The sequence below is a fragment of the Canis aureus genome, chromosome 27, assembly GCF_053574225.1.
Source record: "Canis aureus isolate CA01 chromosome 27, VMU_Caureus_v.1.0, whole genome shotgun sequence".
Taxonomy (NCBI): Eukaryota; Metazoa; Chordata; class Mammalia; order Carnivora; family Canidae; genus Canis; species Canis aureus.
The window spans coordinates 8,089,590-8,112,962 of NC_135637.1; the positions used below are offsets into that span (position 1 = coordinate 8,089,590).

Sequence of the window (23,373 nt, forward strand, 5' to 3'; positions counted from 1 at the left end):
CACAAATAAGGTAATTCTTTTTTTTTAATAATGAATTTATTTTTTATTGGTGTTCAATTTGCCAACATACAGAATAACACCCAGTGCTCATCCCGTCAAGTGCCCCCCTCAGTGCCCGTCACCCATTCACCCCCACCCCCCGCCCTCCTCCCCTTCCACCACCCCTACTTCGTTTCCTAGAGTTAGGAGTCTTTATGTTCTGTTTCCCTTTCTGATATTTCCTACCCATTTCTTCTCCCTTCCCTTCTATTCCCTTTCATTATTATTTATATTCCCCAAATGAATGAGAACATATAATGCTTGTCCTTCTCCGACTGACTTATTTCACTCAGCATAATACCCTCCAGGTCCATCCAGGTTGAAGCAAATGGTGGGTATTTGTCATTTCTAATGGCTGAGGAATATTCCATTGTATACATAAACCACAGCTTCTTTATCCATTCATCTTTCGATGGACACCGAGGCTCCTTCCACAGTTTGGCCATTGTGGACATTGCTGCTAGAAACATCGGGGTGCAGGTGTCCCACGTTTCACTGCATCTGTGTCTTTGGGGTAAATCCCCAACAGTGCAATTGCTGGGTCATAGAGCAGATCTATTTTTAACTCTTTGAGGAACCTCCACACAGTTTTCCAGAGTGGCTGCACCAGTTCACATTCCCACCAACAGTGTAAGAGGGTTCCCCTTTCTCCGCATCCCCTCCAACATTTTCTCTCATTTTCTCCCATTTCTCTCCAACATGGTTTCCTGCCTTGTTAATTTTCCCCATTCTCACTGGTGTGAGGTGGTATCTCATTGTGGTTTTGATTTGTATTTTTCCCTGATGGCAAGTGATGCGGAGCATTTTCTCATGTGCGTGTTGGCCATGTCTATGTCTTCCTCTGTGAGATTTCTGTTCATGTCTTTTGCTCATTTCATGATTGGATTGTTTGTTTCTTTGGTGTTGGGTTTAATAAGTTCTTTATAGATCTTGGAAACTAGCCCTTTATCTGATACGTCATTTGCAAATATCTTCTCCCATTCTGTAGGTTGGCTTTTAGTTTTGTTGACTGTATCCTTTGCTGTGCAAAAGCTTCTTATCTTGATGCAGTCACAATAGTTCATTTTTGCTTTTTTTGAACTCGGCCACAGTAACTTCTTACAAGATACATCCACGAAGGCAAATAAGGTAATTCTTATGACATCAGTGCTCACAACAGTCTGGAGGCACACACTATTGTTACTGCGACTTAGAAGCAACATAAAAAAGATTTTGAAAGCTAAAATTGCTTTCCCCAAAGACTGTTGTGCGTGAGTCCTCCAAGCTCCTGCCTTTCATTGATACATAGAGCATGAGAAGGAACAAAACACTCTCACAAACACTGGCAGGGCAGTTGACCCTCACACTGACCCTCTGAGGTGGATTCATTCATTCAGCAGATATTTGAAGAGCATCTATGGTGTTCCAGACTGTTTTCTAGGTGCTGAGGATGACACAGTAGTCAAAAACCCAACCAGGTCCCTGCTCCCATGGAGTTCACATTCTAGAACAGAGAGACAAGTGGCAAATACGTGAGAACACAATTTCAAAATGTAATGGCTACAGAAGAATGAAAACAAGCTGATGTGACAGTGACTTGCAGAGAGAACAACTGTGGATTTGTGGTCAAGAAAGATCTCTTTTGGGGATCCCTGGATGGCTCAGAGGTTTAGTGCCTGCCTTCAGCCTGGGGCCTGATCCAGGAGTCCCAGGTTCAAGTTCCGCATCGGGCTCCCTGCATGGAGCCTGCTTCTCTCTCTGCCTGTGTCTCTGCCTCTCTCTCTACGTGTGTCTCTCATGAATGGATAAATAATATCTTTTAAAAAAAAAAAAAGAAAGATCTCTTTTTGGAGGTGAAATTTGAGCAGAGACATGAATGACCACAAGGTGCCAGCCACGCAAAGATCTGCATAGAATCTAGATATGATTATTGTTTCATCATGTTATTAAAGTTAATATCATTATGCCATGGTTCATGTAGAGACACTGAAGCACATTGCCCATTCAAAAATGAAGGGAGAGGTGGAGGGAGGGAGGGGAGGGAGGGAGGGAGGGAGGGAAGGTCCAAGATCAGAAGACTAGTAAGTGGAAGCCAGTATGAGAGGGGTAGCACTATCTGATGTCTAGCCACATATATCTATACATGTATTCTCCAAGCAATTTTTAGATATCAAACACTGGCTTGACCAAACAAGTAGATTGAGGCAACTACTTGGTGATGCCAGCACATTCTCATGGAACATAGGCCAACAGGAAGAAGGAGCCATTTAGTTGGCACTGAAGCCTGAAATCAGAGCCAGGATTAGGGCATACAAGTTAAGGGGTCACCAAGAAAACTCAGTAATCAAGATAAATAAGGAGACAATGGGCTGACCAGGTGTCCCGATTAGTGGGTTGACTAGATGTCCCTCTAGGAGGCTGGATTCAGCAGAAAGACCATTGAGCAACTGATCTGACAAAATCACAGTAACATATGGAGGGTGGTCCTCACTGGAATTGAGACTAGGAGCCAGAGTCTCTCCATCCAGCTGAGACTCCCTCAGACTCTTTCCTGCTAACTCTTGAGCAGCTCATCAAGTTGCATGAGACACTGTCACTGAGCAGCTCATTTCTAGATACCATCTAGACCTACAAAGGTGTCATGTATCTACATTACAGGAGTTAGTGCCTTATCTGCTAAAGTATTTATTTGGTAGCTGCCTTGTTCTCCTAACTGACTTCATCAATTAAAATAATAACACTAGATAAAAGTGCCAGCACTTTTCAGCACATTTCATCATACCTTGTTGAAAATAATAGGTAAATTACAATATTAAATTGCATATTATTTTCAGACAATTTCTGGTCATCGAGAAAGGAGTAAGACATGTGACTCTGTAAGAGGTTTCTGCAGAAGAATTTTCTCATTCCTCTGCTACAATCCTATCAACTGGCCAGTAATAACATGAAACCAGGAGGGATAATACAGGGCAATCCCGAGATTGAATTTCACTTAGTGAGGACACAGTCCGTGAAGCAAAGGGCCGAGAGAAGGGGGAGATTTAACACATAATGAATAGGAAGGCACTGAGGACAAATGCTAACCCGACATAAGGACACAAAAATTGAATCCAAAATGGTAACAGAGCAGAGATGACGCAAGCTACTCTGGAAAACCTGTGGGACACAGTTTGAAATGCATGGCACGTGAATCTCTGAATTTAAGAGCTGGATGACACTTTAAGGAACCCACCTGCAGGGCTGTAAACTGGCTCCTTCCTTTGCCTGAATAGCTCTTCTTCCAAATTCTGCAGATATGGCTCCTTTTCTTTATTTAGCTTTCTGATATCACCATTCTCCAAGGTCACATTCTCAGAGAGGAGGTTCCTGGTGCCCCTCCCTCAAACAGCCTGTCCTACACCCACTGTCTCAATTACATTTTAATTTGTGTCACAGAATGATCACTCACCTAAATGATCTCATTTATTCACTTATGTGCTTATTGTTTGTCTTTTCCACTGTCTCTTCCTGGTGATGAGGAATCCTGTCTAATCCTGTTTTTTGTTCTTTCTAGTACCTACAACAGTCCCTGGCACACAGGAGCTACTCAGGTAATATATGAATACAAGAATGAGCCCACTTAAGGGTACCTGGGGGGCTCAGTCAGTTAAACATCAGCCTTCAACTCAGGTTATGATTTCAGGGTCCCAGGATCAAGTTCCACATTGGGCTCCCTGCTCAGTGGGGAGTCTGCTTCTCCCTCTCCCTCTGCCTCTTCTCCCCACTGTGTTCTGTCTCACTCACTGTTTGATCTTTCTCAAATAAATACAAATAAAATCTTTTTTTAAAAAAAGAAAGAATCCACTTATTTTACATACGAGTAAACTGAGGCCCATAAATGCTAGATAACTTATCCAAAGCCACCCAGCTACCTAGTGGCAGAGCTAGGACTCAAACATGGGACACTTGACAGTTGGCGGGCTCAGTCCTCAGGAGTCCTGGACAAGGTCCTGGCACTTGGGATCCTTGAGATCCCTGATGCTGGGATTTAACTGAATGCTGACTTGCAGATGCACAAAGATGGCAAAGGTGACCTATTTTTACACAGTCAGGTTTTGAAAGCCAGGAAGAGATTAACATTAAGGCTTTTCTAAAACACAAGTATTTCACCTACAAAAGATAGTCTGGAAATATTCCTCTTCCATAAATGACACTAGCAAATTAGAAAATAATTTCAAACCAAAAGGCACTGCAGAGTGTAGCCAATAAAAGTGAGCAAAGTGTCATTAATGAGCTACAGTGACATGGAGACACAATTCTCTTTCACAGCAAAACTACTGTAATTAAGCCAAAGCGTGTCTGCATTATTTAGCAAAATAAATAATTAGCCTATGCTCTTGAAGCTGACTGCTAATTTCAGTATTAGGCTAATTCTCCTGCAGTCTGATCTGGAAATCAATTCTAGAACTCATGCTTGGGGCAACTCAGTTAACTTGCATACAGCAATTATAGTGAATACCAAAGTTGCCTGATGCACTTCAGACCATACAATACAAATGATGGCTAATCAATGTTCAGACTCGTTTTGATTATGGACATCAGAGAGGGGAGCCATGGCTACTTTCTACCCATCCCCCAATCCTGAAGCTAAAGAGACAGGTGGCCTAGTCCAAAGCAGACATTTGACATTCTGAACCAAGTCAGAGAGGCCAAGAGAGTCCAAGCAGTCACCTCTTATCTGATAGCTATTAGAGGCTCACTGATGCCCTGCTCCCAGCAGAAGTGGATCCTGGCTGAGAAGGATTTCAGCTGCTCTCAAGTTGATATTCTTTATCATTTGCATCAGGTCAATCTTTTAAATAGATATTAACCTCAACTTTCCTGGACCATGGAGGAAAAGAGAACATTGTTCTCCATGACCATCCACCAATTCTATTCCCCCAGCAAAGAGAAGCTGGAGGTGAGTTGTCACTCCAGAGCCTCCTTTCAAACCAGAGAGTCGAGACTTCAAGGACTCTACCGTGAAGTGACTGGATTCTCCTCAAATGCACAGTTATGGATTTCCAAAGACAATCAGTTCAGGCAATCACAATCATAAATTGAGAAAATGGGCCAAAATAAAATTGATTTTGCAAATCAAAAATGTGAGAAGATCAGCACAAAGAGAAGGAAATCTATAAATACCTAACGGTGTTGATCTTAGAAAAGGAAGAAGGAAATTAATCCGGAAGTGCATATCACACTCTGAACATACCCCATTACTATCCTGTCCTATTGTGGAAATAAAAGGATGTAGCAGTTTGGACCACAGCCTGGGTTTTCAAGGGATACCCAGGCAACAGAGGATTATGAATATTGCACTTTAAAAATATCCTGCCACTAATGAAAACCCATTTGCCTTACAAGTAGGATTTGAATAAAGTAGTCTGGGTCAGGAGAGAATTGGAAGTGTCATCAAGTAGAAGCTTTATTTAGCTCAGAGGAAGAAGTTTAATTGCCTTTAGTGTACTTAATATTTAGGAAACTGATTCTTACCCTGCAACCTATAAGGCAGTTGGAACAGCTGGAACATTATACCATGAATACTAAGATTGAAAGTCTCAGCATCATGGGACCAGTTAGAGTCCTAGAGGGAAGCTGCATTCGGGGTCCCAAAATCCATCCCTAAGCTTAGCTAGTCAGCTAATTTACATGGGCCTTTAGGTCTTGGGCATGAGGCTTTGTGGATGGTTTACCAACAATAACATTTGCCAACATAATTGTATAGACCAAAAGTTCACAGGTGGCTAACTGTGAATCAGCTGAGTTTCCTTCCAGAATAAAGAACCAAATTTTCTTGGTGGCAATCATCCTTAGAAAATTCATAGAAACTTTTTTATTAATAAGTCTTTATAGAAACTTAATCCATGCTGGTATTAATGTCAACATCCAATCTGTTTAATGAGCACATGGAAACAATATCCATATCCCCAAACCCAACCACCCTTCCCTTGGGTTATACCTACTTATCATTGTTTAGGTCCTGGTTTGGTGTCACATCTTCAGGAAAGTCATGTCTGACCTCCCAGATTGTACCAGACCTCCCTGTTTTACACTCAAATTTCCTAATATCTCTCCTTCACATCATTTCTCATAATTATACTTAATTGGGTAACTCTTTAAGATCCAGCTTCACTGCCAGACTCATCACACACTGTCTTACTCTCTCTGTTTAGCATAGTACTCCACAACCCAGCACATCACACAGTGAATAAAAACAAAATTATTTATGTATTTATTTACTTGAATGAAAAGATGAATCAGTGTCTAAGAATAAAACTGGTTAAGAGTTCAGATTTACAAATTCTAAATGCTTAATTTTCTAATTTATTTGGAGATCTAAGTACAGTGAACACACATGATTTCAGTCAACCTAGTATCTGTTTCCTTTTTTCTGGTAACAATAGATAATTTTATTTGACAAAAAATCCACTCCACACCTTTCTCCATGTGGCTCAGATGGAGCTCATATTATCGGAAATTCCACAGTTGTCATGGGACCCAAGCCAGGCCAATCAGTGTATTCTATTCCACTGTCCCAGTGATCGTTTCAGAGATGGGCACATTGACTCAGGTGGGGCCAGTGAAGTATAAGTGGCAATTTTTGTTGTGGTCACTGAGAAAGAAAAGGACTCTTTGTGAGTAGATTGCCCTATCAATAGGGTAAAGATCTAGAGCCAATGAGGACCGTCTTGTCACCCCAAAGGAAGTTAACACAGCCAACACAAAGCCAAAAGATGGAGACACAGAGTCTTGAGGATATTATCATAGCACCTAGATCTAGTTGTGCCTGATGTCACATGTCCCCTTGGATTTTATTTTGTGAGCTAATTAATATCCTTTATGTATTAAGCCAATTCCATTGGGCACCTCCTGTTTGAGGAGAGTCTTGATTAAAATACCAGTGAAGCTAGGGACCATGAGACCAGTGTATTTTCAATCAAATCACCTCACGTGTACAATAATGGCAAAATGAATGTAAAATCCAGCCAAAGAAGGTATCTCAGAAGAGGATGGAACTGGGCTGGGCCCTGAAGGTGGGGGAGGTCCAGAAGGGCAGACAGAGGAGGAGGCTTCTCTGGAAGCAAGGAGAACAGCACAGAGAAAAGCATGGGATTGAGGCATGAGGAAGGGGCAGGGAGCCACTGCCCAACTTGGGGAGGAGACCACCAATGGAGTAAGGTGTGGTGTATGCAGCAGAGCAGCAAGAAAATACCCTGAATGTAGGATGAGATTTGAGGCTCCAGAGAGAAAAAACACCATAGGATCCAAAGCACCTTCCGCAAATGACAGGAGAGGGCCACTTATGGGCAATTCTCTGGACAAAGCCTACAAACTTGTATGAAGACGTGCTGCCCTTCATGGGGTTCTTTAAGTGTCAATAGTTGAAAATTGAAATACTTTACATCAACTTCCAACATCTGGATTTCGCACAACCAGTGGGAGATCTTGTGGCCCCAGGGCACACATTCCTATGTGGCAACCACAGGCTAACACAGACAGACAGCATCTCCTGGTGAGACGGGGCGCATCCCTGCAGCCCACCACCCCTCCCCCATTGTGTTACATGGCCCCCTGCCTACCTCCACGTCATCAACCTGGCCACATAAGCATGTACTCGTGTGGCTCTGAGGGAGAGGAACCTCCTTCTATCAGACTCACAGGCTCTGTTTCTGTCTGAATTCTCAGAATCCACAGCCCCATTTAAAGAAGATCCCACTTTCACCAAATTGGATGTTGACAACGCCTCCGCCAGGGAGCTTTCTGATCTGATTTTGATATTATTTCTCACTAAGATCACCTTCCTTGCCACCTTTATTATTCAAATGGTTAAGAAAACCCTTTGCAATAAGCAGACTCATAACTCAGATTGTTCTATTGGGGACAGACCCACACCCCTTCCCTTTGTTTCATTAATGGAAAACAGGGGATGCGGGAAAATATGAAGGTGAAGATAACTTCCAGAGAGGAGTGGAATCTTAAAGCACTTTGCAAAACTTTCTAAATAAACATGATGTTCCATAATCTTCAAAAAGAGCAGAATTTAAAAAGATTACGAAGGATGGCCAATTATTAGATTTTGTGAAAAATTTCCAGCTCCTTCCTTGTGAGTGAGCAGCCAGGTGCTAGTCCTCCCAAAAGTGGTTTCTCTTCAAAGCCAGCACCAATGACATGCACTAGTGCTACTGGCCCCAGTGATCTCAGAAGAGACTTGGTTTTATGTAATTGTATGACTCTGAGCTATGGGTTGAAACAGTGGAAAATCCCCCTGCTCAAAGAGAGGAGCACTACCATGCACTCAAATAGCTGAGCAAGACTGTTAAAGAGGAAAATGGACTGAGCTGGAGGAGCCACAATGTATTTGGTTTAATTAGAAAAATGCAGATGCCTTCTCAGCAGCTTTACAGAGATGTGCCTCGGTCAGAAAGACCCTGGAATAAGCAGACAGGATCACAGTAGGAGGCTGCAGGAATGGCCCCTACAGGGACTTGAGCCAAGAACATGAGCTGGTGTTTCCCCAAGTATAGATGGAGGTCCCTCTGCGGGAACTAAGAAGCAGCCTTCCCAGTTATTTAGGCTTCAGCCAGCCCTCTCCCGGTTAATGAAACCACATCTGTACGGTGCCCTAGAAAGGGGTAACCAGCACAGAGTCTGAAGAGAACAAGCTGGCTCCACGCAGGGACGAGATTGATGGGGTGTTCTGAAAGGGGCCAAATGATGAGGTCCTAAGACGATGTCAATCGCATGCGAAGAGGACTGTAAACTGTATGGCCACATACTTATGTCTCTTGCCAATGTGGTCTTTGGGCACACAGAAAATCTGAGTGTTCATGAATCTTCACTGCCTCATCTGTGCCATTAGGGGTCTCACAGAAAGAAAATCAAGACAACCAGGTGACCAATGACAGGGCTTGTTCTCCCATTGGAGTGGCTTTTGTGAACAGGCCTTGTTTGTCCTCTGATTCCCAGGTCCACATAAGTCACCCTGATGCTGCTGCCCTGTGTGCCAAGGGCAGGACCCATCTCTGTCTGGACTCCAAGCCCCAGCTATCCTCAGAAGTGGGCACCGGAGACGGCTGAGCCCTTTGACCACAGGTCTCATGTCCACAGGTCTCTCTCCTGGCTCGGTGCATGCCTCGGGTTTCTACCCAGCTGGTCCCAACTGCACAGTCCCCAGCCCTGAAGGACCTGGGAGTTCTGTAGCCCTTGGCTCCCCAATCCCTGAAAGGTCTCCCCAAATCAGATGGCCCTTGCCAGCCTCCTGGGGGTATAGCCTCTTTCACTTCCTTCCCTCAGGGTCCCAGATGTGTGCTGCCTATTTTTGGTCTTCTGGCTTTTGTGGCTTTCCCCGTTTGTGGGGAGGTGGGGGACAAGTCCAGCAGTGACACCATTTCAGGAACAAGCCATGAGCTCTATTTTATTTTTTTTCTACTTTAAAATAAATACACGTGAACTAGGGCTTTTATTTCAGCCCCATCCCACGGCCCGCATTTTAAGCCATAGGGACACCTCCGCCTCCTACTCCGTTCTCTGTCTCCCACATAGAATCTGTCCCCAAGTCCTGCTGGTTCCAGCCAGACTCCTCTCTTGAATCTCTGTCCTCCTCTCTCCCACTCATTGAATCTTACTGGAGTTGCCTCATGACAGGCCTCCGCCCCCTTCTTCACACACCCCGCCCCCCCACAGAGTTTGTGTCCTGAGACACACACCAGGTCACACCACAGCTCAGTTCAAACCCCACCCCCATCCCATGCACAAAGTAGGCTTTGCACTCCACTAGGAGGACAGTCGGGTCACCACATCCACACCTGCCCATCTAGCCCAGTTCTTGCTATTCCCATTGCCCAGGTGCCTGCATGTGCTCACCTGTGCTCTTTGAATCATACTCACGGCATATGCACACCTGTGGCCTTTGTTCTGGATACTCTTCTTCCAGCCTTGTCCCAGGAGAGTCCCAGGCATCTTCATTGTCACCTGCATGATCCACTGTTCCCTCCTCTCTCTTGTCCTACCCTTGGATACATCCACATTACAACTCAGAGAGCAGGAACTGCATTTTATCCGTCGTCCCCCCATCCCTGGCTCCTGCAGCAGTCCCACCCAAAGTGAATACTCACAGCTGGCTAAACTGAATGATGCTGCAAGCATCACTGGTGCTGCAGCAAGAGCTAACAGTAATTAACGAAAAGATCAGGGACCCCTATTCCAGCTCTGAGCACAGGAGACCAATTCATCCTCCACCCCAAATTCAAACCCCAAATGGCAGAACTAAATTGGCAAACGCAAGTTAGAGGAAAAAGAAAATGTTCATTCAAGCCAAGCACAATCAGGAGGAAAAAGGCAGTCTTGAGGGAGGAACTAATGAATCTCTGAGAACATGAAGAGGAGAAAGGAGGAGCTGAAGACCCATTTCACAGCTGTCTGTCCCGTGGATCAGTTTTTTGTCACTTGCTATGAGAAAATCAAGTCCCCTCTGAGCTATAAAATGTGCATGAGCTTCAGAAGGGCAGTGGAGGACGCCCCCCACAACCCCCTGCCACCCCAGAACCATCTGCAGCCGGGAGGGCAGGGGGCCCAGGGCCCAGTACAGGTGGTCTGTGTGTCTCAGGTGGGAAGTTGTAAGGGAAGTAGAAGAGACTGGGTTTTGGAGAGGGGTCTTGGCTGAGAAAGCAGAGATTTGGAGGAGGCATCAGAAAACATGTATTTTGCTAAAGAAATTGCAGATAAAACCCAGAAAGTTCAGACATAGGCTTTGGAGGGCCACAGGAATTTCTGAAGCACCTGCCACGGGCCAGCCTCTGAGGACACAAAGATGGAGAAGAACCAGTCCTCTCCTTGGAGGAGTGCACAATGATTTTAGGGGAGGACCCATGAATAAGTGTCAAGTGATGCAGTGTGGGGCCTGCATGGCTGAATGGGGCAAGAGACACGGGGCAGTGTGGAGGGTTGCACAGAGGAGCATTAACAAGGTAGCCAGTAAAACAAAAGTCTTTCTATCCATCTTCCCCTCCCAGCTGACAGCTCCACAGCAGGGGTGGGGGCAGGAACAGTTGCCCACCCCCACAATCACTGGCTCCCAGAGACCAGGTCCGGGCAATCAGATGTGTCCTCTGCAGGCCTTTCAAGACCCCAGCTCTTGGATCCTTCCCACAAGGAGACATTTTTAGACTGCTCCCTTGGAACAGTTTTAGGAGCATCAGGAAAGTGCACCATTAGGAGCACACAGCTGGCAATCAATAAATGCACATTTAGCTGATGTGGTCTGGGGCTTTATCCCAACCATCTTCTTGGGAAAGCTGTCTCATTTTTATCAATATGAAATTGGCCCCCATTTCACCTTCTATCAGTCAAATAGGCTGGGTGTGCTGAGGCAACAAATCACCCCAGAACTGAGAGTGGCTTCAAAAATAAGTTTATTTCTCATGTTGCCCGACCATCAGGGATTATCTACTCCACGGGCCTGCCACTTGTTTGTACAACCAATGGGTAACTGGAACACAGCTGTGCTCATCCATTTACTGCTTTTGTGCAAGGTCTGTAGAGCCAAAAATATTTACTATATAGCCCTTGTAGAAAAAGTGTGTCAGTCCCTGATCTATTGTATGTCATTTCATTCCAGGATCAATCACCTGGGGAGGATTCCAGAAAGTTCTTTTGTAGTGACTAAATGGTCTGGCCTGAAATTGCATGAGAATTACATGCTACTTCCACTCATGACTCATTGGCCAGAAATCTGCGTGTGGCTCCACTTAACCACAAGGGGGCTGGAGGTGCAGTCAAATTACTGGTGAGCTTCACACTGACCACACACACACCTTTAGATTCCCCCCCTCCCCTTTTTTTACAAGAATTCTGCAAACCCTTGAAAAGCAATCCATCCCAGGAGAACCATGTGTGAAAGCAACCATTTTCAAGAAACTCAGAAAATAGTCCAGATAGAATAAGGACACTTCCAAACTTCCAAAAAAAAAAAAAAATCATGCATACACACTTCTTTCTTTGATCAGTATTTTTTCTTATTCAAACCTCTCGGCGCCAACATATCCTTGCAAATTTCTCCCAAACCCTTTAGGAGAGTCCTCTGTGCCTTTCCAGGCTGGGCAGAATTTCAAATCTGATTTACTTTAGCTCCTGAGTACAAGTGGGGATGCCCACAAATGTCCCCAAGTGACAGGCTTTATCCTTGTCAGTGCGCATTCTTGCCTTTGAACTCAGGCCCTCAGTTTCCCAGGGAGCGGCCACCACTTGTGTTTGCTGGCACCTCACTTCCTCGCCTCCCCGATCCTCCCTCTGGAAGGGTCTTTATTTTCCCCTCCTCCCACCCCACCATCCCCACTCCTGGAATGTGCGGTGGCCTCTGCACCATAGAAGACTCGCCTCTCCCCAACCCCCAATTAGGAATCCCTCCAGAGTCCCCTTGACTCATCAATGGCTGTTTGTTGTGTTCTATTAAACTCAAACTGCTTATTTCTTCTTTTAATACATAGAGCACCTTCTGTTCAAATCGCTGGAGGGCCTTGGATGGTGACGTGTGTTTTAAGTTTTTAATGAGTCCAATTCAGTGTAGACTCATTTTAAGTTCTACATTTAAAGTTTTCTTATTAGCTTCACAGAGGGAAAAATAAAGAGTGCTGGTGCCTCGCATGTAAAATTTCACCATTTCACTGAGAGATATTTCAGTTTCTATCGTGATCGAGAATAAGCATCAAAGAAGACACCACGCATACTTGCTGAAGAGAAGCAGCAGCAAAGGCAACAGGAAAGTGTTCAAATGGAATATAAACAAACTGAGGAGTTTAACAAGATCACCCAGAATGGAATGGTTTCTGTCTCCTTAAAACTATATTTATAAATGTTTTCCTAAGAGATAAATAAGCAGATTTCTGGATGACAGAAATGTTTTCTCTTTTAAGCTTTAAGCAAGATGGTTGCTATCACAACTCTATCTTTGGAAACGCCTATCTGGAAGACCTTAAATCACTGGAGAGGCCAAGTGAACTGCGGGCACTTGGTTTCAAAATAGAGCGCTCACTCCATCCCCTTCACGTGCAGTGGGGTCACTAGAAATAACCAGAGACAAATGCCCACCCGCATGTACACACCCCTAGTTTATGCAGGTACCTGCTGCATGACAACTGTTACGAACAGGTTCACGATGGAAAACTGAAAAGAGAAACAATGAATTCAACACTAACATCTTATTTTATACTTATAATTTTATTTGAGATGCCAGATTAAAGTTAGGTCATAGTGCTTTTCAGCTGTAAAGTTGCCATAATGATAAATTTGCTTGCCTGTTTCTGAAAATGGAAATTTGGGATTCACAACAGGGAACCATCAGCATAGGTGGGTCTAAGCTAGGACCCAAAAATCTCTGTTCAAATGAGCTCTCCTTGAAAGCTTCATTCAGCTCTTCAGAGCCATGTGCAAAAGCAAAACAATGGTAGATTCAGCAAAGACAAGAGATGTCTTCTGTTGGGCCTGGCCCTGTTCCTGGGGTAGGGGATTAGGACCAGCTGCCCAAACAGTAATTAACAAGACAGGGACAACCTAAAAGGGCAGCGTGATTGGCTGTGGCACAGAGACAAGTGGGGCTGGCACACCCGAGCTGAGAACTCCTGCCTTCTTTGGGGTTCGGTGACAGTCACCTGCCCTCATGAACTGGCAGACTTTATGAAGTGAATGTGCATTTGGAATCTTCAAGAGTAGATTATGAGCACAGTAAGAAATAAGAAGTATTTTCCAAGTGTATTTGGTCACCCATCCTTTACGTTGTTTAATGGAAGGTCTCTAAACAGACTAATATACCGTATATGACATTTGGGAAATAACTCTGCGAGAGAAGGTTTTCAATGTTTTTTCTGCCCCTGGTTTTCAATGCATAATTTACTTTCAGGTCAAAAGTCTTAAGCAACACCAATACCAATCTTTTAAAAGATTAAATTTCATCAAGATAGAATTATAAAAATATGAGAACCGGAAAAGAATTTGGAGTTTGCAGATTAATTCTCTCATTTTGAGACAGAGGAAACTGAGGCTCAAAGGGACAAAATGTTTGTGCCTAGACAGATACATAGAAAGCTGGTTGGCAACCAAAATTCTGATCTGTTTTCCCCTGATGTTCGATCCAGGTTTCTGCACATTTCATGCTAAAGTTTACTGTCATCATTAGGAAAAAAAACAAAACAAAACTAGAAAAAAGTGTGTGCTGAGAAGAAGCAACAACTTTTATAGTCTATGAAAAGGTCACCAAATGCTCTTAATTTAAAAGTGATACCATGAAATCTGAAAGTAAAATGCAAGCAGCAAGAACTCAAAATATATGAGTGAACAACAAAAAATGTTTAATGTTGGATTATAAGTCACTGACATGCAAAAACACAAAAACAAACCAGGATTGTTAGGAAAATTATAGGATACAAAGTTTAAGATTTTAGTGAGCAAGATATAGTGTAGTCATAGAACATAAGATTAATAGCACGGTTACCATAAAATTTTAAACATACGTAAGACAAAAGACTCCATAAAAACTAAATGGATGTGACAAATTTGGGACAATATCTGGTATATAAGTAAAGAGCTAATATCCAAAATACATAATGGACACCTATAAATCAATAAATATAAGCCCACAGCCAAATAAAATGAAAAGGGGTTTCACAGAAAAGGAAGTGCAAATGGCCAATAAATATATGAAAAGATGTTTGACATGGCTAGCAGTCACTGAAATAAAAATCAGGAAAAAAGATATTATTGTCAAAAAAAGAAGATATTATTGTCACTCACCAAACCAATTACATTTAAAAGATTTTATAATATTGAGTACTGAAAAGAATGCAGGGAAATGAAAACTCTCACACGTTGCTCGTAGGATATTGATTAGTATAGCCATTTTGGAAAACAACTGGCTGCTTCAAAATATACAAACCCCATTACTTGGTATTTAATTTCCTGGAACCTTTTCTAGAAAAGCACTTTAAAAAGTTCACAAGAGACATGTACAAACACAATTAACCCACATTTTTGGAAACAGTAAGTTTGTAAACAAATTAAAGGTCCACTGATGCAGGAATGGTTAAATAAGCCGTAATCTTTCCCTGTCATGGACTCTCTTACAGCAGTAAAACAATCAAGATGGGAAACCACTGCTTTCAGAAATGGATGCCTGGATAATCCCAATCAGCAACCCTACCAAGGACAACAAGAAAACCTGATTGAAATATAAGGGTGGTTTACTGAGGGACGCCAAAAAGGTAAAGAAACATAAACATGAGAAACTACTGAACCAGAATGCAGGAAATGACAGAGGCCAAGGGAGATGAGCCTAGACATGGCTCAGGGAAGCTGAGGGGATGATACCTTTTGACACCTCACAGGGCTACAGACATATAATGAAGTCCAGAGACCACAAAGTGGCAGAAACCTAGAAAATACAGACACTTAAATTTGTTTGGGAACACCCAGGGCCATATCATGGGAATGGAAGTGAGCCAAAAATGGGCTGCCACTCAGTTTTATTTCAAATCATGTCAGTTCCTGAAAGTGTATCAAGATGATCCAAGTTTTCTCTGTTATCCCAGAATGCTTGTGCTCCTAGGTACCTGCAAAAGCAAACATAAACCCTCTTGAAGAAAGGTAACTTCAACTAAAGACTCCAATAATTTCCATGAACAGTTCCAAAAACACAATGCCTGGTATATAATGAAAAATAACCAGACACACAGGGAGACAAGGAAATATGAACTGTCAAAATATGAATATTCAAAAGAATAGACTACAAACACATACCCACAGGGAAATGTGATACTGCAGTTCTCAGGCACAGTCTTAGATTTTTAAAAACATTTTAACATTTTATTTGGAAATAATTTTAAACTTATAGAAAGTTTCAAGAATAAGAATATTATGAAGAACACCCAGATTTGCCTATTAACATTTTATCCCATATTTCATTTACATTGTTGCTTGTTCACCTTTGAACATGTGTATTCTCTCTCTCTCCCCCTCTCTCTGATTTCACATATGAAAATCAGTGTACTTCACATTAGTAATAAGTTTAAAAGAAATGTATGATGACTTCAACAAAAGCAGAAATAAAGTTTGACACAATTCAATACAATATATCCTCTCAGCAAAGTAGAAATAGAACAAAACTCCCTCAATCTCATAAAATACATCCACACATATGCCAAAAAAAGTACAGGTAACATATATTTAATGGTTTTAGAGTGAATGCTTTCTCCATAAGACCAGGAAGAAGGGAAGGTTGTCCAACATCACCACTTCTATACAACATTGTACTGGTGTTCTCAATAATAAGGTAAGAAAAAGAAATAATAAGTACTCAAAATAGAGAAGAGGTAGTAAACTGCCTTTAATAAGAGGAGGCATAACTGATGGCGATCTATATAGCAAGTTTTATGAAAACTATCAAAAGAGTTATTAGAACAACAGATTAGTAAAATCACAGAATATAACATCAGTATAAAAAATTGCATTTTTAAATTAGAATTTTAAACAAGAGTACCATTTGCAGGAGGAGCATTAAAAATACTTCAGAATAAATGCAACAAAATATTTGCAATAGCTGCATGCTAAAAATTATAAAACATTGCTGAGAAAAGATATATGTATATAAGACCTAAATAAATTGATAGCAGTAACCTATTCATAGAACATAACACTTAATAAATATTATTAAAATGTATGTTACTTCTCCTCCAAATTGATGGATTCAAAATAATTTCAGTCAAAAATCCCAGCAGGCTTTTTTTGTAAAACTTGATAAACTAATTCCAAAACATATATTGAAATACAAAAGACTTTGAATAGTAGAACAATTTTGAAACAGAAGATGAGGGCAGCCCCGGTGGCACAGCGGTTTAGCGCCGCCTGCAGCCCAGGGTGTGATCCTGGAGACCCGGGATGGAGTCCCACGTGGGGCTCCCTGCATGGGGCCTGCTTCTCCCTCTGCCTGTGTCTCTGCCTCTCTCTCTCTGTGTCTCTCATGAATAAATAAATAAAATTAAAAAAAAAAAAAAAAGAAACAGAAGATGAAATTGAAGAGCTTATATTATCTGGATTCAAGATAATTAAATTAATATGGACAAATAGACATGTAGCATGGCACCAAATAGGGAGTCCAGAAATAGACTTGAAAAAATATAGTCAGTTGATGTTTCTCAAAGGTATTAAGGTACTTCAACAAGGAAAGAATTTTTTCAACAAACGGCAAAAAAAAAAAAGAAAAGGAAATAAGGGAAAAGTAAGGATAGACAAAGAGAGAACAAAGAAAAGAAGAGAAAAAAGAACATAACCTGGACCCTTATTTCTGGCCATTTGCAAAAATAAACTATAATTAATTCTAGGCCTAATCATTAAAGCTGTACTATAAAACCCATATAAGGAAATGTGGTACAAAATCCTTATGACTTCAGGTAGGGCAAAAAATTGATAGGATGTAAAGATCATGACCCATAAAATCAAAAATTGATATGCTATACTTCATTAAAATCTAGAGCTTTTGTTCTTCAAAAGGCATTGGAAGAAAATAAGAAGGAAAGCACAGACTAGTCGGAAATGTTTGCAAAATATGTATGTAATAAGAGATGAGTATCCAAAATATAAAACCAACTCTTACAATGTAATGATTAGAAAACAGTTGACCTGGTCCCCCCCCCCGCCATGGATAAAAGATTTGAAACAATGTTTCAACAAAGAAAATATATGAACGCCAAATAAGCACAAGAAAAGATGCTCAAAATATTTAGTCATTAAAGAAATACAAGATATACATGCAAGAGTGGTTAAAATTAAAGGCTGCCAATATCAAATGTTGGCAAGGATGTGGAGCATCCTTGCTACAGGACGTATAAAAGAAGTATAAATGATATAGTCACTTTGAAAAGCAATTTGGCAGTTTTCTACAAAATTAAACATGCACTTAGAATATGCTGCAGTAATCCTAATCCTGAGGATTTAACCACGTGAAATATAAATATATCTCCACAGAAAGAATGTTTATGAATGTACATGCGAGTTTTTTTCATACTAGTATGAAACTTGAAAAAATGTAAATGTCTATGAACAGGCAAATAGATAATAAATGGTATTTATACCATAAACTTCCACTGGAAAAAAAGGAGAAGAAACAGAGTCTAACACACTCAACATCATGGAAAAATCTCAAAACATCATACTGAGCAAAAGACCCATCTTTACATCTATATTAAACTCTAGAGATGGCCAATCTAACCTACAGAGATGGAAAGCAGGTCAGTGGTTGCCTGGGAACAGGAGTGGGGGAGGTTGGCTGGGGTAATGCACAGGGAAACCATCAGTTGTCATGGCAATATCATATATCCTGCTAGTGGTACTGATTAGTAAGGGAATGCATTTGTCAAAACTCATCAAAACCTACATTTAAAACGGGTGTGTTTCATTGCGTTCAAATTATACCTCAAGAATTTTTTTTACTTTTTTAAAAAGCAGACACAGAAAGAAGAAAGATTATTACCTTGAAAGTAAAACTAGTTAGACTGACAATAACTTTTCAACACAAACAATGTAAGCCAGAAGACAATATAATGATGTATTCAAAGTGTTGAAAGAAAATAACTGCCAACTTAGATTTCTACAATCAGGGAAAATATTCTTCCACAACAAAAATGAAGGAAGGCATTTTCATTCCAACAGAAACTGGTAACATTTTACCTATACCAGACACTACTAAATAAAATGCTGAAGAAAGCAGAAGAAAAAGTGAGCCCAGATGATAGAATAGAAATGCAGGAAGCAAGGAAAAAAGTAAAGAAAATGGCAAATATGTGGGTAATATAAGTGAATACTGACTATAAAAAGGTAACACTAATAGTGTATTGATCTACACAATAATAGAATATAGTATGGCACCTGGGTGGCTCAGTTGGTTAAGCATCTGCCTTCAGTTCAGGTCTAGATCCCAAGGTCCTGGGATTCAGCGCCACAACAGGCTTCCTGCTCAGCGGGGAGTCTGCTTCTCCTTCAGCCCTTCCTGCTCCCCAGCTCACACTCTCTCTCTCTCAACCTCCTCTTCCTCTCTCTTCTCTCTCCCTCTCTCTCTACCTCAAATAAATAAATAAAATCTTTTAAAAAATAATAGAATACAGTTATGGAACATGATAAATGGAATTTAAGTATTATAAGCAGTTGTTGGAAATATGTCAACATTACCAAATAATATTAGCTACTGATAAACAAATGTGATGTGTTGAATTCTATAGAGTAGCCACAAAAGAATTAAAGTGTGCAAATTCACAGCTAATTGAGAACCTTTTTTATTATTCTATCCTTTCCCTTAATCAATCCAAAAGAAAGAAAAAAAAATATGGAACAGGAATGATAAAGAGAAAACATGTAGTAAGATCACGGATTAAAACACAATAGTATCATGGATTGCGTTAAATGTTAATGAACAAAACATTCCACATAGTAAACAAGGACAGAGCAACAAAAAATGAAAATATACAAGAGACCCAATCAAAATATCAAAATATTTTAAATATGGGTTGAAGTTAAAAGTTTGAGAAATAGGCCATGTGAACAGTAACCAGAAGAAAAATGATATAATATTAATATCAAAGTAGATTTTAAGACAAAAAGCACAAAAAGGATAAAGAGGGTAATTTCATAGTGACAAAAGGTCCAAGTCACCAAGAATGCACAGACTATGGGGTAACTTAGTAAATTTTAAGTAGGGTAAAATTAAGTCCCAAATGCAACACTATAGTTCTTTGCAACTAACAGGCTGTGCCATGCTAAATGGTTCGATGACTTTATTCCTTTGTTTTTAATCATCTGTAAAACTAGATTAAAAATAACACCCATATTGATGACTTCATAAGGTTGATTATGAACGCAAATGACACACTTCATTACCAGTGAAACTGGATGACATGAATTGGGAAGGGAAAAGAAAGAGTAATTTATGAAGGGCATACCATGTAGGAAAAAATATACTAGAAGCTGTATTATTTTTTTCTGTAATCTTCCCAGCAACCCAATAAGGCAGTTATTTTTTGTATTCACTGTTTAACAAGTGAGAAACAAAAGGCCAGAAGAGGCTAAATGATTTTCCCAAAGGTTGCAAATTAGAGCCTGAATTCAAATCCAAGTTTCTTTTACTAGAAGGTTACACTTAAGTCTGGTTACTTCTTAATAAATATAAAATCAGACCTTCTAGTTAGATATTCCACAGGCCACTTTATTATATTACCTTTCTAAAGGTCTATTTTACGGTTCACATCCTTGGGCAGCCCTGGTTACACAGCGGTTTAGCGCCGCCTGCAGCCCAGGGTGTGATCCTGGAGACCCGGGATCAAGTCCCACGTAGGGCTCCCTGCATGGAACCTGCTTCTCTCTCTGCCTGTGTCTCTGCTTCTCTCTCCCTCTGTGTGTGTGTGTCTCTCTCATGAGTAAATAAATAAAATATTTTAAAAATAAATAAATAAATAAAGTTCACATCCTTAACATATAAATAGCTCCTAGAAATCAGTAAGAAAATGCCTAAAGTCATAAGAACTAAAGTTCATTGAGCTCTGACCATTTACAGACATAAAATTATCTCATAAAATCTTCATAGATCTTCATAGTAATTCTGTGATGGAAGGTAACAGTCAGGGTCCAATCAGTAATTTGAATAAGAAAATTTTAATACAAATAATTATGAACTACAATGGGAAAGAAATTATCAATATAATAATAATTTTTTAAAAATCTCAAAAGAATCTCCTAGAGCTGATGGAGAGTAAAACAACTTGACAAGGGTTGGAGAAGGCCTTCATAAGGCTGAGGTGCAGACTTTCTTAGAGAGAGCAAGGTTCCAGGCCCCAGGATATAGAGTCAGGTTGCTCAGCCCAGAGCTGGCCCACAGTCACCAGATCAGCAGGGAACACTGCAGGAGGACAGATGCTGGTGGGGAGGCACATAGTTGATCCATGTCAGGAGCCCACTCACCAGTAGGGCGGCACAAAGCCTGGGGTGCCAAATGTCTACACCAGGGGCCACAGGAGTCAGGTCTCCTAGGCACAAGAAGGCCAAGGCTAGCATGTGGGCATACAGGGGGCATTGGGAGTCCATCACCTGGCAGGGTGACACAAGACCTGCGGTGCACAGTGTCCAACGTGGGAAGGCCACAGCAAAGTGGTCCCCAGGCCAGGCCAGGCCAAGGCTGTGAGCTTACAGAGTGATTGCATGCTCAGGTTCATGTTTAGTGTATGTGACACACCATGTCCTCCACATGCACCACTGCAGTCGAAAGGTGGCAGGAAGAACACAAGACAGCAACCCCCAGATGCCTAAGGAGAACGCCTTTCCTCCTGCACTCTCTACTGACAAAGCTTAAACCATGCTCACTGCAAAGGAGACATGCTTACCATCCATCCCATGATCTCTGAGCAGGTGTTGAAAAGTGAACCACGGGCAGAGAGGAAAAACAATAATAACTGGCATAGGGAGGTACTGTAACCCCATCTTACAAATGAAGAAACTGAAGCAATCAAAGCCACTAGTAAATGACAGAGCAGGAGAGGATGCAAACACACAGTGGGCCTCCTCAACCAAAGGTGGGAAACAACAATTACCAAAAGTAGAAGGACAAATGATCAATAAGCATCTGAAAGCTCTTTGGTCCCATTAGAGAGAAAAACAATTTAGAAAACAGTGGGATACAGATTATGTTAATTAAATAAGTGAAAATGTTAATATGATAATAATACTTTGAGAGGGAGCACTTGATATACTTTCTATTGGCAAAGTGCATCACTCAGGGCTCAACCAGGGAACCAGTAGGAGTAAGAGACATGCTGGAAGGAAATGGCTTAAGCAACTGCAAGGGGCTGGCTGGTCAACTTTAAAACCTATTGGGCAGGGGTGCCTGGGTGGCTTAGTCAATGGAGTGTCAGCCTTTGGCTCAGGTCAGGATATCGGGATCCTGCATTGGGCTGGATATCGGGATCAATATCGGGATCGAGCTCGATATCGGGATCGAGCTGCATTGGGCTCTCAGCTTGGTGAGGAGTCTGCTTGTCCCTCTCCCTCTGCCTGCTGTGCTCTCTCTCTCTCTCTCTCTCTCTCTCAAATAAATAAAATATTTTTAAAAATAAAATAAAACTTAAAGGGCAAGGCTTCAGGAAACACAGGCTGGACCATGTCAGTCAGGAACTGAAGCTGCCGTCCACAGGCAGGATTTCTTCTTGCCTGCGGGAGACTTCAGTTCTGCTCGTAAAAGTACTTCAACTGACTGGACCAGGCCCACCACATTTTATCTAAGATAATCTGTTTTCCTTTCAGTCAATTGATTATGAACTTTCATCACATCTACCTCAGAGGAATACCTATGTTCCTGTTTGATTGAATAATTGGGGACTACAGCCTCACCAAGTTAGAGCACAAAACTGACCATCACAGGTATTAACTTATACCTCCCTGAGAAGCAATTTCCCAAAGTGTGTGATAAGTCTTTAAAAATGTCAATAGCCAGTACCATGGCTTCTGGAAATGCACCTAAGGAAATAACCAAAAAGACGAAGATTCAAGCATTATTTAGAGCAACACAATATTTGAAACAACCTAGCTGGCCCCACTAAGGAAATTACATAACATCCACATGAGGAAATACTGAGGAACTATTTAAAGGTCTACAAAAAGTTTGCCATTACATTTGCAAATGCCTATGATAAAATACAAAGCCAAGAAACAAAAAGCAGGAGAGAAAATTGTTTATACAGAATGTAATCAATTCAGAGAGAGCACTGAGTGGAACTTTAAAAATACCTTAATAGCAGCTCTTTACATTTTCTGTTTTTCAATTTTGGACAATGACCTTGCATTATTTTTAAAATTACACGGACCAAAGTAAAGAAGAATGCACCCCACAAACTAGAAGCACATATAAAGTGAGATGTCATTCCAATAATTAGGGCCGTTTTATCCTGTTACGGACACCAAGTCCTGTATGCAAATGAGGACAATGACCTATCCTCATCTTTAGGAAAAATAAGAGAAATGGGAATAAAAATATGACACCTCCTTCAACCCAGCAGCCACCCCGAATAGATACATGTTTCCCAACCACTGTGCAGGCAACTATAATAAATTACCACGGGGGAAGAAAATAAACTTCAGCAGCCTTGCCCTTCCCAATTCAGCTCAATTTCACGGTGCACGGCTGCCTTCTATTTTATTGTCACTAAGGCACCAGCGAAAACAAATAGAATAAAGACTACCATTGTTAACAGACGTTTAAAAAAATTTTTTTTCTCACAATTTCAATGGGTTATTTAGCTTCAGTGGCATCTG

General features: G+C 41.3%; 1 protein-coding gene and 1 long non-coding RNA gene across 6 annotated transcripts in view; one reads left to right on the plus strand and one right to left on the minus strand.

The window, feature by feature from the left end:
• Positions 1 to 23,373, minus strand: part of TMEM132B (transmembrane protein 132B) — a 374,357-nt gene that overhangs the window by 131,037 nt on the left and 219,947 nt on the right. The gene's annotated exons all lie outside the window — the stretch shown is intronic.
• Positions 6,567 to 13,581, plus strand: LOC144299724 (uncharacterized). Of its 3 annotated transcripts, XR_013366389.1 has the most exons (3): positions 6,574 to 6,610; positions 11,657 to 11,824; positions 12,643 to 13,581. It is a non-coding gene; the product is annotated as an uncharacterized LOC144299724 (long non-coding RNA). The 3 variants fall into 3 exon arrangements; XR_013366390.1 differs by lacking the exon at positions 12,643 to 13,581 and having other exon boundaries at positions 6,567 to 8,931; positions 11,657 to 12,076; XR_013366388.1 differs by lacking the exon at positions 12,643 to 13,581 and having other exon boundaries at positions 11,657 to 12,076.